Below are 8640 nucleotides of genomic sequence, written 5' to 3'. Positions count from 1 at the left end.
GCGAGAGTTATACGACAATGCGTATTAAAGTACTATACATTGACACCTTTCTCAATCGAGTTTTCTTCTTTTTAGAGACTCGTTTTAATTATGCATAACACATGAACACAATTCAAAAAATCCAAAACATAATTTTAACGGCATAATTTAACGCTGACACAGTATGGGTACTGGGTAGGTACAGTGTAAATCGTCTTCGTGACCAACACTACATATTGGTTTAAGTAGACAAATTAAAATATGAAACCTATGTATTATGTACTTATACTGTATATTTATGTAATTTAAATTATGCACAGTAATTGTAACATTTAATGTACCTAATATACAATATACCTTACCACTGTGGCCCTATTTTTAATTATATAAGGTTGATAATATAATATGTATTAAGTTAAATAAATTAAGCACACTTACATATACGCAAATGCAAATAAAATACTAAACTATGTAGCATATATATTATAAGTTAAATACCTATTCTAGGCATTATTAATAATTCATATATAATTGAAAACAATGTAAACAAGAAATATGCTAAGATTCGTGCTTAAATAGCCCGTGGCTTTAGCACTTAAAGTAATTTAATGAAAATCTTACTTTTACTGGTATTCAAAATTTCAAACAGCTCGGGGTAAGAAAAATATCAAAAGAATGAATAATTAAATTATTACCTATATAACGTATTTTGAACTGTTACGTTAAATTGATTATTCGTGTTTATAAAAATTGTATTCATTTTGAAGATTTCAATATAGTTAAGATGAAAATTAATTTGCAAAATTTGTGGATAGTTCGATCCAAACGTCTTACATAGTTAATTTTAGATACTTACTAATGGGCGTAACACGTTTCCACCAAAAGTTGACCTTTCCCTTTTCCACCAATACCCGTTTCCACCAAAGGTGTATCTTTCCCCTTTCCACCAATATCTGTTACCATCAAATGAGATCTACCTATAATTTAACCACGGTTAATTCACCAAAATAATTAATTGTATACTACGCAGTCTACGCTTATATTAAAATCTTTAATACCGTAATAAGTTTATTTAAAATACTAATGCTGGATTGAAAAAAATGATATATTAGTGTATTTAGTTATGTATATATATTGTATCTACTTATATATATATATATATATAATTGGTTGATATTTTTTTTTTCAATCGTAGAATATAGTAGTTTACAATTGTTTTTGTAAAAATGTGGTAAATAATTTTATTTGGTGGAAACGGATATTGGTGGAAAAGGGAAAGATACACTTTTGGCGGAAACGGGTATTGGTGGAAAAGGGAAATGTACACTTTTGGTGGAAACGGGCATCGCCCTTACTTATAATAGATACTAACTTAACGGCAAATGGTGTGTTAAATGCCGGGTTCGTGTTGTCTAAAATTTTAAACGTGCGATAATGATACTATAAATCATTTTAGATTTTTATAATTTTAAACTTGTAAACTTTCCACAATGATCAGTGACCACTGTTTCTGAGGGCAATGTTGAATAATAAAAAAAAATGTTTATTTTGTATATACTTTAAATTGTAGGGAATAGATTTTATTTATTTACGTTTTATCGTGATATTTGGACAGAGCAAATTTATGGCTTAAAAATTTTAGAATCTTGTAATTAGATGATATTAATGTAATTAATTAATAATAAAATATGGGAAATTGGTAGTTAGGTGTTTAAAATCTCTACATTATACCATTAAATTTAATTAAAAATATTTTATATTGACTTACTAGATATATCAGCTATCTTGTTTTATTTATACCTATATGTTTGAAGTATAAGTAGTAAGATAAGTAAATATACTACTTTATACTCAATACTAGTATTTTAATAATCGTTATTTAAAGTACCAGCGTTTAATATATTTACACTATAGGGAAATTCACGATTTAATAATGAATAATTATTGCTTTATTAAAATGAACACTAAACATTCACTATAAAAAAACGTTTAAAAATTACATTCATCGTTCGGCTCAGAAACTAAAATTATGTACTTAGGTAGGTATATAATGTATTGTATATAGGTACATAATTTCAACATATGGTATATAATATATACCACATACATATTATATTATAGTATAGTATATTTTATGTGATAGTATTTATATACATATATACATATACCACTCAATATATATATTTATATACATAATGTGCGTAGGTGACCTAAAGTTAAATAGTTACATATATGTATACTGGGTCACTGTAATAATCGTATTGCTATTGTTTGAGATTATATTATAGAAATTTTAATTTATGTCATTATTAAAATGAAAAAAAAAATTTCGATGCTAAAATTTAAAGATTAAAAATACATAATTTTAGTTACACAAAGACAGGAAACGCGCATCACATGATAATAAGACATGTTTTAGAGCAACTGCCAGTAGGTGTATGGTAGTGGTGAACATATCGACGGCTATTATTGTGGGGAGGCATCATTTTAGTTTTAGTAAAATTTACCATCAAATACACTCAGATACTCTGCGTGAATATAACAATATTAAAATAAAACGATCTCAGAAAATCTAACTGAGGATTGAGAATGTTCAAAATATTTAAATATAATATTATACTATAATCCCTTTACGGTGTAGTCATGCATATTTCATCATTTCATTTGTTTGTATAAAATAAAAAAATTTAGGTATGCGAAAGTCATTGAAAAACCTTGCACGTGATCACCGTATATTTTTTCATTATATTAAATTAACATGGAAATAAATATAAAATGAACTAATTCATTTTAAATTTATTTCATATATATAATTTTTTTCAATAAGATTTACCAATAATCAAAAGTATAAAACCATTAAGCCATGAGGGAATATTATCTTTTTAAAATTGCATTTTTTAAGCAACTGATCTTCACATGGCTACAATAAAAAAAAGCGAATAAGTGCGTATCGCTCTGCTGTACATTGGGGGTGGGGTGGACCTCTAACTAGGGTAGGTCAAATTTGAATGAAATGATAGGTATCATTGTATACGAAAAACGATTCTGAACGGAGACGGTTTATCTGTCTAGGATATATTATAGATTATTAAAAATTTTCAAATCTTAGATTTAAAAAGAATATATTTTATGAATTTCTAGCTTGAAATAATTTGCGAATTTTCGTGATTTTTACGTATGTTGTCAAAATTAAAATTTAAATGCTTGTAAAAAAAAATGTGACTATGTATTTCTTTTATTTTTCAACTGCTATTGTAAAAATATTTTAGGAGCCTTGTATTACATTTTCAAATCTCAGATATAAAAGGAAAATGTTTTATGAATTTCTAGGATAAAATAATTTACGAATTTTCGTGATTTTCGTGATTTTTACGTATGTTGTCAAAATTAAAATTTGAATGCATGTAAAAAAAATTGTGGCTATATATTTCTTTTATTTTTCAACTGCTATTGTAAAAAATATATTATGAGCCTTGTATTAAATTCTCAAATCTTAGAATTAAAAAGAAAAACTTTTATGAATTTTTGTCTAAGATAATTTGAACATTGCCGTAAGTTTTATGTATTTAGTCAAAATTTGAACTATACATGCTTATAAAAAATAGTTTGTGACTAAATATTTCTTTTATTATTCAACTGCTATTGTAAAAATATGATAGGAGCCTTGTATTAAATTTTCAAATCTTAGATTTAAAAAGAAAAACTTTTATGAATTTCTATCTAAGACAATTTGAACATTCCCATAATTTTTACGTATTTAGTCAAAATTTGAATTTTGAATGCTTATAAAAAAAAATAATGTCAATGTATTTTTAATATTTTTCAAATTCTATTGTTACAATGTGTTAGGAGCCTTGTATTTAATTTTCAAATCTTAGATCTAAAAAGAAAATTTTTATTAATTTCTATCTAAGATAATTTGTAAATTTTCGTAATTTTTACGTATTAAGTCAATTTTTGAATTTCAAACGCTTAAAAAAAAAAATTGTGCCTTTGTATTTTTATAATTTTTAATCACTATAAGACTAACTTATGACAAACTCTGTATACAATTTTCAAGTATTTTGCTAGGGCCAAAAAATTTTTATCGACCCTTCAAAAAAAAAATTTCTGAAAAATTGAAAATTTCAGTTGTCTATAAATATCTCAAAAAAAGTCAAAATATATTGAAAATTAAATCATGTAAAGAAAATTCCAATCTTAATAACTGGTAAAATTTTTATGTGCCTACTTGTATACTTTTTGAATAATAACAAATATTTAAATTCGTTTGAGGATAAATCGTTATTGTTACGCTATTTCGAAAAAATTTAAAATTCAAACGCACTTAAAATCTTTCCTATAATGAAGCTTCGAGTTTTATCTATAGCTATTTGAAGGAAAACTTATGGAAAACTTAGTGTTGTATTTTTAATTCTTAGTTATAAACACAAACAATTTTATGATTTTTCAACTTCAAAATTACTTGCAAATATGCGCGTTTTCGACAGATTTCGTAAAAATTTGAACTATAAACGCTTATAAAAAAAAATTGTGACTAACGATTTTTAATTTTTTTTAGCTACAATTAGAACAACTCATAAGAAACCTTATATTAAATGTTCATGTTTTTTTGGTTGTCCAACATTTTTTTAACCGACACTTGGTGAAAATTTCAAGTATTTACAGTGATAAGTTTTTGAATTACAACCATATAAAATTATCGATTTGGTCGAAAATTGGTTTTGCGTAAAAATTCCCGTTTTTCTGTCATTTTTTTTTTTGTTTTTCTCGATTTTTTTGAAAACTGTTGGAAAATGTTTACTTTTGACCTGTATAATGTACCAAGGATATTCACTTTTACATCGGAAACCACCCCCAAAGTTTGAAATTGAAGCAATATTTCGACTAGTAATGCTGTACACAGACACACAAAAAAAAAAACACATCATTGTAAAATCAATACATTCATCAATTCGTTCAAAATCTAATATTTAACATGCAATGTGATATTCTAAACGATAATAATATAATTCTAGTAAAAGTAAAAATTTATATTAACTGTTCGACAGTATTCAAATAAAATATTTAATCGATGTGCATGACACCGATTCTGGATTCTTGGAAATTGAATAAGGTTTAAACGTTTATTTTTTTTGTTTAGGTTTCTTTATCTATATGGCTTCAAAATAAAAATCTTAAAACTACTTTTATAAAATCAAATATTATACTGATGCAGAAGAACTTATACTCACATATTTTTTTAGGATTTTTATATCGAGTTTCATATTTCAATTTTAAACTCATGTCTTCATTTTTCCAATAAAAATATACCTACACATAGTTTTGTTTTGAAATTAAATTTTACCTAGTAATTTACATTTGTATTATTCTCATTTCATAACTAAAAAAAAAGTATTTTATTTCAGAATAACTCAAAAAAGTTTTAATGTAATTTTTATAGATACCTACGTTTTTTTTAGTTTTTTCAAAAAAATAATAATTTTATTGAAACTTTAAAATTTTTGTTATAAGCTTCTCTATTGATATAATATAATCTATTTTAATAAAAATCAATGCAAGTGATCGCGACGTCGACGTAATATATATGAGTCTCTCTCTCTGTAAATCTAAAATTTGGTAGGTGATTTATAGGTGATATTATATAAACTATAGATCCTAACCTAGCACTTCACATTGAAGCTAAATTTTTAAATTTGACATTTTAAAGATAATGTCACTCCTGATCTTATATATGTATATCACCCTTAAGAGAGTGGTAACTCAGGTAATATTTTGATAGTGAACCTTATAATATTATAACTATTTCTATACCTAATTTAATAAACCTTGGATATGTTGCTATACTGCTATATTGTGTTTATTTATGAACATTAATCATAACTTATAAGTTTCTAGGACTTGTAAAAAACTCAGAAAACTAATAAAACTTGGTAACTAAATATATTGATTTGACAACCCAGTTCTCAAAACCATTTCGTTTAGTGGGAATAGCTAATCAACTGATCCTTAACTGGTTAACTGGATAGGATTAGGTAAAAATATCGACAGCCAATTGATTTGAACTAACAAAAAAGGCCTGTTGAAATATTCAAATTAAATATTAAATATTATACATTTGAACTAAAATATTATTTATAAAAATAACCATCAGGAATTAGGTATTGGTGACATTATTATGCAGGTTGATCCATTTAAGTGTGTAAACTAATTATCTTGAAAAGTATACATTTTTTTTAGTGTATGGTTTATGGTTTTCTAAAACCGTATAATATTTAAATTTTTTTCATCTTTATATTTATTGATGATACCACTATCAACTTTTGATTTTAAAATGGTAACATATAATTAAATTATCACGAATTAATAAAACCATTTTTTTTTTATATAAATTTGCGTGTAACATTTTTAATTTTCATTGATTGGTTTGTTTGATACAGCTCCTCAAAGTATTGGTAGTTTTTACTATTTTTCCAATAATTGTAAGGACCAAGAGCTAGTAATAAGTTCGATATCGCTGAATCCAAGGTAACAAAATAAATAATAGTTAATTAAAGACAGTGGTGGACTGGGAGAAAAACACAGCCCGGGAAAATCATAATTGTAGAGGCCCTCAATATACTATAACGGCCTTTTAAATATATAATATATTTTTTATACGTCATGAGGATGCTATAACGGTCTATACAATACCTAATAACTATTTTAGTTTCTGAGCGGAGCGATGAATGTACTCGTATTGTTTTTACAATGATATGTGTTTTTTTAATTTTTTTTTGTGTCTGTTATCACCTTTTAGGACAGTATTTATAACTAAGAATTAAAAATTAAAAATATAGATTCTCATAAATTGTTCTTATTATGACCCAACAAATCTAAAAAATATATATTAACACAATTATTTCTTATAGACATTTTAAATTTAAATTGTGAATTTTTATTTCTTTATTTTAAATAAAATAAAATTTTTTAATTACATCTCTATAAGTATTCTTGCTCTACGATAAGATATAAGCTAGCAAATTCATATGTTAACCATACACTTTGTTCACATTTATCAACTACAAGCAATAAATAAATTTATTATTATTAAACAAAAATTTGGACGAAATTACATATTAAATCCAATAATATCGATTTTGGTTATTTTGTTGTAATTTAAAAATAAATATTATTCGTGGATATAAGAAACTTTTAAGAATATATTGACATATTATTGTATTTTATACACACAATGACATTTTCAAATGTATTTTTTGGGGGAAAAATGAATTTAACCTACTGTAGAAGATACTAATGCCTAATACTTTAATCACAATAATATTATATCATTGAATTCAAATTTAATACCATTCATTACAGTGACCTACTATTATTGTAACCTACTGTAAGCCTGGTCTGGCCGAACACAAGCCAGTCCTGCATTTTAAAATACCTAATCAGAAATCTAGGTTTTTATGTTTAATAATATTTTATATTACATATATACTTATTACTTATAAGATAATATTTAAATTTATTATTTCACCATTATAATATTAATAAATATATATTTTATACCAGCAGCGGCCCACCGGGAAATTTCCCGGTATCCCAGTCGTCCAGTCCGCCACTGATTAAAGATTATTATTGTACTTTAAACCCTTATCATTTATTAACTTTTGAACTAACTGAATTTATTTTGTTACATTGGATTCAGCAATATCGAATTTATCATTTTTATTAATTTATGATAATCTAATTATATGTTACCATTTTAAAATCAAAAGTTGATAGTGGTTTCACCTATAAATATAAGGGTGAAAAAAATTTAAATATTATACGATTTTAGAAAAACATAAACCTAAAAGTATATAAAAAAAAAAGCGGGTAAGTCATGGATGTCGCTCTGCTGTACTGTAGGTTACTGTAATGGATGGGATTAAATTTGAATGCAATGATAGGTATCATTGTATACGAAAAACGATTCTGAACGGAGATGATTTGTCAGTCTAGGATATAATATTATATTATATTATATTTAAATATTGTCATATATTCTATTTTGAAACAAATATTTTATTTTTCAATTAAGACGCATTTTGCATATGGCATGGTTAATCAATTAGTGTAGTTATCATGTAGTTATCATAATTCATAATACCTTATATATACGAATACCTGGTTTGAGGATAAATCGTTATCATTACGCGATTTCATAAAAATTTAAAACTCAAACGCTCAAAACATTTTTCCTATAATGACGCTTCAAATTTTCTCTATAGCTATTTGAAGTAAAACTTATGGAAAACTTGGAGTTAAATTTTATAACCTTAGATATAAATACAAACAATATTATGAATTTTGAACTACAAAATAATTTGCAAATATTCATGGTTTTGACAAATTTTTGTCAATATTTGAAATTCAAATGCTAATAAAAATTTAATTTGAATTTCCGGTGGACATTTTTTTTGTGATTAAAGATTGACAAATTTGAAAGGAATCTTGTATTAAATTTTCAAATCTTAAATTTAAAAAGAAAATTTTTTATGAATTTCTAGCTTATAATAATTTGCGAATTTTCGTGATTTATACGTATGTTGTCAAAATTAAAATTTAAATGCTTGTAAAAAAAAAATGTGACTATACATTTCTTGTTTTTTTCAACTGCTATTGTAA

Source organism: Diuraphis noxia, unplaced genomic scaffold (genome assembly GCF_037042655.1).
Source record: "Diuraphis noxia isolate RWA-SAM2 unplaced genomic scaffold, SU_Dnox_SAM2 contig0001, whole genome shotgun sequence".
Classification (NCBI taxonomy): Eukaryota; Metazoa; Arthropoda; class Insecta; order Hemiptera; family Aphididae; genus Diuraphis; species Diuraphis noxia.
This window is presented reverse-complemented; position numbering follows the sequence as displayed.